The following is a 10,139-nucleotide window of genomic DNA, read 5'->3' on the forward strand; positions in this document are numbered from 1 at the left end:
ATTGATTGACAACCCGAGTCCACGTGGCTTTCCATTATATTGCAAGAGTGAGCTGCTGTGCCAAAGTCAGCAAGAATTTAAAAATCTGTCAGTGGCACAGTGGAAAAGATATTGCTGTGTTTGCCCATGAGGCAGTTGACAAACGCCGCACGTTGACGCATTCCTTGGGCTTGATCACTGTCACCTTTTCCAAGAGCCAATATTTCTCCACACCAGCTGATTGATAAATCCCATCTTTGCTACATTCCATTCTCTGCTGCTGCCTCGGATCCCTCAGTGCGTGCACCTTTTACAGCACACGTCAAAGGTTATCTACTCTGTGCAGTGTTCGGATTCTTCTCCGGGGAATTTGCAACGTCTCGCTACACCGAACCTCAATCAGATAGATGTCCGTCGCTCTGCCTTTGAGAGATCCTGGACGCTCCCACTGTTGTAGTTTGCCTCAGAGGACAACCCGAACTCTGCTGATTACCTGTCAAATAATATTTATCACTGTCACAAGTTTATTTATGAGTTGCCATGTACCATGACCTTCCCCCATGTTATCTGTAGCCCCCCAACACACCCTCTTGGCCTCCGCAGTCGTCACGACAGCATCTGTTGACTTGAGCTGCAGGCCGCACCCCTCTCTGGCTGAGCTGCCTCAGGTTAGGGTGTGTCTTCCTGCCTGCCTGGAGGCAGCTGATTAAGTGCACCAGGTGGAGATGTTGGACAAATCAGTGTGGTTTGGAGGCACTCGCAGACAGGAAGGACATTGAGGAGCAAGCAGTGTGTGTAACAAAGGGAAAAGCTGCATGTGAGGAAAAGAGACTGCAGGACAAAGGCTTGCAAAGACACAAGAAGGAGCCGGTGAGCGTTTGGACATTTGCAGAAAAATAATGTGATGAATACGTTCAAATGTGTTTGTGATTAATCGTGGGAAAATATTGTATTTTTAATATGATTCGGGTGAAATGCAGTTAATAACGTGGTGCGTTTAAAAGGTATTTGAGCTAGAGGTCACCGATTTGGGTGCGTGTATTTACAGGGGTTAAAAGTGCTTTAAAACTGGGTTTGTAAATATAATGTATGTATTTCGGTTATTTGGGGTATTTTCTACTTGTATTGAAGTTGGTTTCTAATAGATAAAAAAATTAGTAAGTATTTGATTTGGCGTTATATTTTGACCACCTATATTTCTGGTTGTGTTTAAAGGTTTTTCACCTATGTGGTTTGGACAACTCTGAAAAATAAAGGAAGGAAGGAAAGAAAGAAAAGCAGTCCGAATCTTGTACATTTGAGTGAATTCCATTCGAATCTTCGAAGCTTGCAAGCCTCCTTATCAAGTGGGGGAACTGCAGTTTAACCTCTCAAGAGTGAGGTCCGCTTGACAGCATCACTGCGTAATCCTCACAGTTGGAGAGTGACCGATGACCTTCCCCCTAGCCCACACCCACTACACCGAACCTAACTATATGTCGTATGGAATTTAATTCAGTTGACTTTGGGAAACTATTGACAAATGGCAGAGCTTGTGGTGGTCATTAACTTTCATCGCTCCTCACATCGTTTTGACTGTCCCTGATACTTTAACTGGGACACACCTCATTAAGCAGCCCCCCTAACTCGTATAGCGTCAAAATTACAGTCCCTACTGGAATTTTGATAGTTGCGTAATTTTTTATTTGATTTTTTTTTTACACCCGTTGTACACAAATTGAAAACATCACTCAGTCTTGTAAAACCTTGGAGAATTATCCATCATTACCGTTTCATTTATTACTCTGTCGATTTTACTGTTCGGTAAAGGCTCGGAAAGGCAATTGTGCTCTGCTGTTCGGCTTTCTGTCACCCCAAAAGCAACAGCCATAAATTGCAAACTAAAACTAAAAAAGGTTTTTACTGCAATATTTAGTAAGACCAGCAATTTCCAACCAGTGACATGTGACAGGGACATTAGTGGGCCATTTCCAGTTTTGCTTAATTAGTCCAAAAATGATTTATGTTCTCCAAACATCTCTAAGGGCCAGCCAGCAATGTTTAGCATCAGGTCGAACAATTTAATGCTATATGACAGAAGGTACACATTGAACCTGTGCAACCAATTTTTGTCACATACGTGTTTGGCCAGACGTTGTAATACTACAAATGTACCACAGGGTAGTGCTGTTAATCAGTGTGTAACGTTTTTGAAGCGTCCCTGTTAATAATAGCTGCTATACCAAGTGGAAGTTATTAAAAATGAATCTGACATTACATATGCAGTTTTCGGCCCGATGTTTGCCCGAGAGACCTACTATATGTCTCTAAGCTGGAGATAAATGTATCATTAGGAGAGGTGAGGGAATATAATTCTTGATAACATCATTTGTTAACCATGATCATGAAATTCCACGCAGAGAAAGAAGAGAGTTTTACACGAGCTACTGTATACGAGACAAATTGGAATTATGAGCTAAAGTGTACTCGGGTGTTTGCCCATGTGCCAAAGAAACCCGTGTAAAAAAAATGTTGCTTTGGTTTGTTTATCATTTCACATGCTTTGTTTGTTGCTGGCAAATTGTAAAATTTATATCATATAGTGTACATATTAAAACATGCATGCATACACCATCAGTACAACCTATGTGGAATGTAATAACGTCGTTGAATTCTTTTCTCCCGTTGATCCTTTTCAGGGTTAGGGTTTGGGCTGAGCTGACGGGCAGGCAGGCAGGCAGGCAGGCAGGCAATCTTGGGATCATGGATCTATACGGCTTCATCCAACAGCTACTTGATTTATCCTCCTGCACCCACAGGTTGTACCGGATTCATTTTATTTTTGGAGGGGAAGCTTAACCTTTTGTTCAGCGCAACTTCAGACGCATCGTCTTTTTTATTATTGTTTCAATTTAGGTGAGGTCACTTTTTCTGCCACCCAGAAAGATCCTGCCATTTACCAATATGAAATTGTTCATAAAAAGCCAGTTTGAGTCACTGTCATGCAATCCATCAGGAGATCAGTATATGTTCTTCACTGTCATGCAATATATCAGGAGATCAGTATATGTTCTCCCATCTCCCACAATATTTTACAATCATGCCAAAACGTGTGACTCTTAAAAACAAATAGCCATGCTTTTGATTTAATTCTTGACATATTAGTCCCGGGTGGGGGGTGTGACGTTAGTGCCTCCCCAGTCATCAACCTCACCGCACGTCACTGATCGCCACAGGCGACTCTGACGCGCCAAGCCCACTCTGCATAATATGTGGCGACAGGCTCGCTAACGAGGCAACGAAGCCTTCAAAAGTGCTTGGGCACATGGAGACCAAGCATCCTGTATTGAAAGACAAACCTTAACCACTTCGGGTGTCATTGTCTCCGATTACGCCGAGATGTGGAAGTTGAAGATTGTGTTTTGATGAAGCCATCGGAACTACATGGTATGCAAAAAGCAGAGAGGCCACCAAGGTGGACCTCCTCTATTTATCTTGGCTGTGCCTACACTTTCCATACAATTACTTCAAATGTATTGAGTTTTAAAAATGGACAAAAATGTCAAACAGTCTAACAAAACCCAACTGTGCCACGTACTGTACTACGTCACGAAGAGCAGCTCAAAAATCCAATTTCATATGCATCATTTCCTGAATATGTTTTGGGCAGGTGTATCTAATGAAGTATGCCATCATTGACAGTCAAAGACAAATGAAGTGTGTTTTGCGGAAGTCGTTTAGGATGTAAAGGTTGCGCGTTCTTTCCGTGACTCACCAGTCACTTATCAGGGTAACTTTGTCTTCCTAAAAATGGCCAAATGTTCACGAAATGAACTGTTGATCTACCTTGAGTGGAAAGCCCGCTAGAACAAAATTGCACGTGAGAAGAGATGCACAAAAAAGGAAGTGGCGGCTCCATGGCCGTTTATTGTGTTTGGCTCGGCTCTGGGTTTTCATTTGCCTTGCTTAAGTGATCCATTTGTGTTGTGCATTACATCAAGCCTGTGACGCAAACTGAGCTGAAGGTGTGGAGGTCAGCTCTCTTGAAAGAGCTGAATAGGAAATTCTCCTTCACTGTAATTTCCTCACTATCATCTGTTTGATATACCCAACGAAAGCGCAACGTCCCCGTCTCTCGGGGCGGTAAATATGGCAAGAAACGACTGCCTTTTATCCACTATTCATTTCATGAGCGCCAAAGGAAACCATGTCCACATTTATGACTCTTTTACTGCGAGTGCTCAAGGTAAGCCCCGAAGGGATCTTTCCCTAAATCGACTTGATGTCCACGTAGCACATGACAAATAGTTTGCTTGCTCAAGTGAAGCAGTTACTCAAGACGGCGTGATCTCCTACCGGATCTATCTTGTGTGACAGACAGACGGACCATAACAACAAATCGGTATCGGGGACCAAAATAAACATTTCTTTACAAATAGGCAGCAGTGAATGGAAACATTAGCTTGGGATACTCCCACACAGCTCTATAAAATGTTCTGCCCCAGACTCACTGGATTAAATATTGAATTCAACCTGAGTCTTTCTCAGGGCTTGTAACAAAGGAAGACGACTGTGTAAAACAGCGCCCACGTAGACACGCCGCTCATTCAAACGAGGAGAAATACACTCACTCACACACCATCGTGGCGCCAAATAAATAAAACGGCCATTACTTTGACGACTGAATACGCTGACCGTCCCGTTACAGAGCCCTGCAGGTCCTCATTATATGTAGCTAATCCTGTCAGTTCTCGCCTGTGGAAAACTATCCCAGCTGTGCTCGACTTAATTGCACCGAGGCCATTATTTCTCTTTCAGCTAAGAATACATCGATAGCTTTGGCGTAACTACAAGTCTGCATTAAAGATCCATTTGTTGAGCTGTACGCGATCATAAGATTTTCCCCGCACAATGAACATTTAGATGAAACGTTTTTTCTATTTCCTAACGTTTGAATCACTTCAAAATCGATCATTTATTCAATATTTCCGAGTGTCTCCAACACGTTCCCAAAAAAGGCCGACGTACTTCCTCTTGCAGCTTTGCGCTGACAGACAGGAGATCCCGACACTGGTCTCCCTCCGCTTCTCACCAATTTACCAAAGATAATTATGAGTGCGGTGACGAAGTCGAGAGTCGAATGGATAATAAGTGAACGTGCAATGCCCGGCCGGCCGGCCGGCGTGCTTTTCCACTTGACAGCCAGTTGACTGCTCACACAGCAAAGAAGACAAACAAGTGCCACTTAGTCATTTAATCATGGTTGTAATTATACAATATCACCTTTGTCCTCTCTTTATTCAAAGTGCCATACTTACTTTGATGTATTACCTCCAATCACAACAGCTAATGAAAACCATATTCGCTCTATTTTTCAGAGTAGAACAGAACAGAACAATGAGGATTTTAAAGGAGGCAAGATCTTATTTGTTAGGCCTCATGAAGGAGCTTATAGGCGCCAACACCTCTTTTGACCTATAAGTTGATTAATTGGACTTGGTTATTTCAAATTGCTCTCTTACCAACTAGGCTATATAATTACACTTGAATGCATGGCTTAAGAATCAATCGTTTGCGGTATGCGGACCTTCATCTGGCGATGGCTTAACGAACGACATGCAATTTACTCCTCTTAAACCTTGACCCGCATAGAACGTCCTTTGCACCGTGACGTGCGCCCTTCTCGCACACTATTGCGGCTTGTGTTCTGAGTGGTGAGTATTGGTGTGGTTCTTAAATAATGCCTTGTGGCCTTCAACCTGGCAGTGATGAATGGTGCTCTATGCGCTTTCAGGATGATCACATTGGAGGAGCTCGGCTGATATTTACTCAAGCATGGGCTGAACTGACTGGCCGTAGCTCTCTCTTAAACAACATCAAGACTCTCTTAACAACATCGCGAGACCTCTATCGATCGAGCCACCTGATCTAATAGGTGATAGGTTCCAGCATACCCGATTGATTGATTGATTGATTAATTGATGAGGATAAGGAGTTCTGAAAATCCACAAATGGATGAACCGGTCAGAAGATGCACGACCTAAAAAATATGTAAAAATGGTCAACTTGACAGGAAAGTCGAATCGTATTTTTTTCTGCGGCTTTATCGGAATATCTGGTTGTACTTTATGTACACAAGCGCACACGGTGAGTCGAATTTTGTTGACATTGTTTTGGCACCGTTACAGCTGGACTTGTTTCTCCTTGTTCCTGCACAGGCCAAACTAGCTTCTCTTTTTCCAGCTCATAAAACTTATGCCTCCATACTGGGGCATTTTTCTAACTTCTTTACACGCACACGTATTGCCATTCCTGCCACTTTATTTTCCACTTGAAGCTTTCCGCCCCCACCCCAAGCTAATATTATTATGGATTAGCATAATTATTACAATACGACAATAATACCCTACCATGACATTAATACTGTGAAGATTCCGATATTGTCGCTGGACTAATAATACAACCAAAAGTGAGAATAAATCCTCATCCTTTGGATGATGCGTACTAATGCTAATTACTTAACAGTATCTTGGAGAAATAATCAGGACAATCATGATACGGTGAATTTATGCTAGTTGATGCCATAGTCTAAAATGATGCTTCTATTTTTCCCTACTTAACAGATTTGTTCTGTACGTATTTGCTTTCATTTCAGTATGCAATTTTATTTGGAAGGGATCATAAGCTCCAAAATAAGATGGCTGATTGAACTGCCATGGACTGAATGTAATCTACTCTGATGCAATGCTACACTGCATCTCACTCCACTTTTTCAATTTTGCCGTGCGACACGCAGGTCACATTTTTGCCAAATATTTGCTACGAAGTGCGTTGGCCTCTGCACGCCGATGAAGGCGTTGCTGTTTAATCAGGAAAAGGAGGCCGCCCTGCTGAATCTAAAAGTCGGTTTGTCGCTTACAATTCTATCACTTACGCAACACATGTCTGCGGTGCGAGCATTCCTATTTTCTCATAATGAAGTATTGACACATAAATGTGCTTTTGAAATATGCTGGAGGTAATGTTTTAACCACCTTCCAATAGGACCACGCCTAATTCACAGATAGCTAAAGCAAACATACGGCATGGTTTGCCTCATTATTGATTTGTGACGTTGCCCTTGAATTGATTTGTAGAAAGGCACGTACTGTAAATGTCTTTGTGTTCCTGCCCGTTAGCTTTTTGATGCAAGAACGGCCGAACGGTCATTTATGAAACAGGATGAAGTTGCAGGCAGCCAGCCATTCGTTCATTTGCCATGAATCAGGACAGTAGCAGGTAGGACAAAATTGTATATTCATTGCCTTATCTGCGACGCAGGTGTTGACAAGGAGTCCAATATTCATTCCTACGTGCACGTGACATGAACCCAGAGCTTGATGGCTAGCAAAACGCAAAGCTCTGTCAGTGTGCAGCTGGAACAAGAGGAATGATGCCGATGGTGCGATATGGATGATGAATACTTTCTCCTCCACTATCTCCCATGGCGGTGAGACAACTGGGCCGCAAGCTGGCCAGCACAGTTGAGGGTCATGGAAGAACCTTCCCTCTCTGGCTGCAAATGCGTGTCCAGCTGTCTGATGCGATGATCTAGTTGAGCGTCCAGAAATAAACACAGTCCGAGTGGGTGCTCAGGACCCTCGGGTCCGTCTGACATCTTTCGTAAGTAGCCAAAGCCTTTGATTGATGATTCTTATTTTCTTGTCAAGCCACAATGACTTTTACGTCCATCTTGATATCTCGTTGATGCTCTTCCAGAGCCCAAGTGAACACGTGAGGACGGCAGGTGAGAGGCATTGAGTGAGAGGCCAAAAGAAAAATGGCAATGCTGAGCTGATCATCAGCTCAAGTTGTTCCCGGAAAAGTAATCAGCTGTGATTGTTCACTACTGTGGGAAAGTGGCACTCTATGAATATGACGAACTGTGAAGCTCACTTTGTATAACGTTCATCAGTCACACATGATGTCATTTTGCGGTCTAGCCATCCGCATTTTAGGGACAAGAGGGAGGGAGGAAGGGAGGAGGCAAACAAAGATACAGGCGGGATAGAGACTCCCAGCTAGCAGACAGACAAAAGTCCAACCAAGTACTGAGTGCATCAATGGACATTTTCAAATGTTATATTTTGTTTTGCTGTCATAAATCTATTTTGACATTTTTGTTTTTTTAATTGCATTACAGAAACTAAAGAACTTGATCACAATATTCAAATTTTCCGAGACAGTCCTGTAGACACAAGGAAATGACCGGGAACGAGTCGTGACAAGTTGCATCATTTTACCTCACATTAACATTTAGGGTTTCTTTGTGAAGTTAAATGTTGTGGAATGACATGTGGTATTCCTTTGCACCGAATTTCAATATTTTTTTTAGGAGATCTCCTCTGTGCTGGATTACTGCATGACAAATTAAATTGAACAGATTCACACCGAACTGAAATCAGGGTAGTGCACTGGCTAAAAAAAACAACCCATTGTTGGAACACACTAAAATGATAAATGTTTGTTTGGAAAGACATGCTGCTATTTTGTAAACAGCAGCTGCTCCACACAACAATAATTCCTTATTGCAGTTTTGTATTTGTGGTGCCATAGCATAGCACACTGATGGGATAGCTTTCACAACAAATATTCTTTTATTTATTTATTTAAAATAATATTGGTATTTATTATTTATTTATTTAATTTTTTCGGCAACAAACAGCTGAGAGATCCCAAACAGGTCAATTCAGATAATCTGGCCAACTAACCTCTTTTTGGGACCCGTGTGCCCATCACTTGTAGGATCTATGAGATTCTCATCTCCGCAGAGGCCATTATTCCCCTCGCAGGGGTGGCAGCGTCTAACAAAGACTCTGACCCCGGTTTGTCTGGAAGCTGTGATTTTGTTTCCAATGTGGGATACAAACACGTGATGACAAGCACAATTGGCTTTGAAAGGCTTCAGCGAAATACCGTGTTAGTAATAGCGGAAGAGTCCTGGAGGAACATTCTGACGTTACGACATCAGATCATTATTTGCTATTTTGGTGTTATTCAAGCTTGTTTGCTAACAAGGTGTTCAGAAATACACAAAGTGAAATACTGAGTCACATATAAGGACGCCTGTTCCACATCTGATGAAAATCAACCAGAACATGTGTAGCACAAAAAGTCTCCGTCTTCTACTAGAAATTTCGTATAAGTACAGTTTCCACAGTAGTGCACTCAGTAATCCCAAATGGTTTTTTTTTTGGTTTTTTTTAATGGTGTTGAGCACTTTTATAATGTTTGCTTTGTGCACTGATGCTCAGTCGTTGTGGAACAGAAATTGACATTCACTCAGAGAATTTCAACTCAACATATACTGCAAAAAGTAAGACAATAGTGTTGGCGACTTGTCTCTGGTTCCAAGAAAGTCGTATTCAAACTTTTGAGGACTAACCTTGAACAGCTGTCATTGAGAACTGATGCACATGTAGTATAACATCCACAGAAAACATGGCAAAGAAACAAGTCATTTTCTCCTTATCTCACCTTTGACATGTAAAAAAAAAAGAAAAAAAGTGACCTTGATTTTCCCTGCCAATCCCTAATCATCCACACTGACTTTGTATGAGTGTTAAAAGGCCCCATTAATCACAATTTACCTGACACACTCCCAGAAGGGTGTTTGTGATTCACCCTACACAACAAACACACTCCCCAAGGACGCACAGCATAGTCACAGCTCCCACAAGCTTGCGTATCCTAGTCGTGCCTCCTTTCAATTTCTTAGGAAGAGAGAATTAGTTAAATCCAGCATTGTAATTCTGAAAGCACACCTCAATCTCGTGCTAATGTGAAACAAGGCACTGACAAAATGCTAATTAAAAAACAAACTGATTGTGTTTTGAAAAGCAAGTTGTACAAAAGAGACGCAGCAGAAAGCTTTCCATGCTGGTTGACTCTCAGCCCGAAGGCAAAACATAATTAACCTGCTGTGTGAAGTCTCCCGTGTGCTGAGTGTGTACTTAGTCATGAGCATTGGCATTGGCATTGGGTCAACAGGTGGTTCATAGTTCATTTCTGCCTTTGGGCACCCTCATGGGTTTATCTACAATTGAAAGCACCCCACAAAATTGAGGCTTTTCAATTCAGATCTCGTCCATGTACCGCGTTGGCCCGAATATAAGACGCTGTTTTTTGCATTGAAAGAAGAC

At 42.2% G+C, this 10,139-nt stretch overlaps 1 long non-coding RNA gene across 1 annotated transcript; it reads left to right on the top strand.

Annotated features, from left to right (window-relative positions):
* Positions 1-639: 639 nt before the first annotated feature.
* LOC125984904 (uncharacterized) lies at positions 640-7,608 on the top strand. The gene is made up of 3 exons (XR_007487159.2): positions 640-849; positions 2,658-2,777; positions 7,279-7,608. It is a non-coding gene; the product is annotated as an uncharacterized lncRNA (long non-coding RNA).
* The last annotated feature ends 2,531 nt before the right edge of the window (positions 7,609-10,139 follow it).

The sequence above is a fragment of the Syngnathus scovelli genome, chromosome 17, assembly GCF_024217435.2.
Source record: "Syngnathus scovelli strain Florida chromosome 17, RoL_Ssco_1.2, whole genome shotgun sequence".
Lineage (NCBI taxonomy): Eukaryota > Metazoa > Chordata > Actinopteri > Syngnathiformes > Syngnathidae > Syngnathus > Syngnathus scovelli.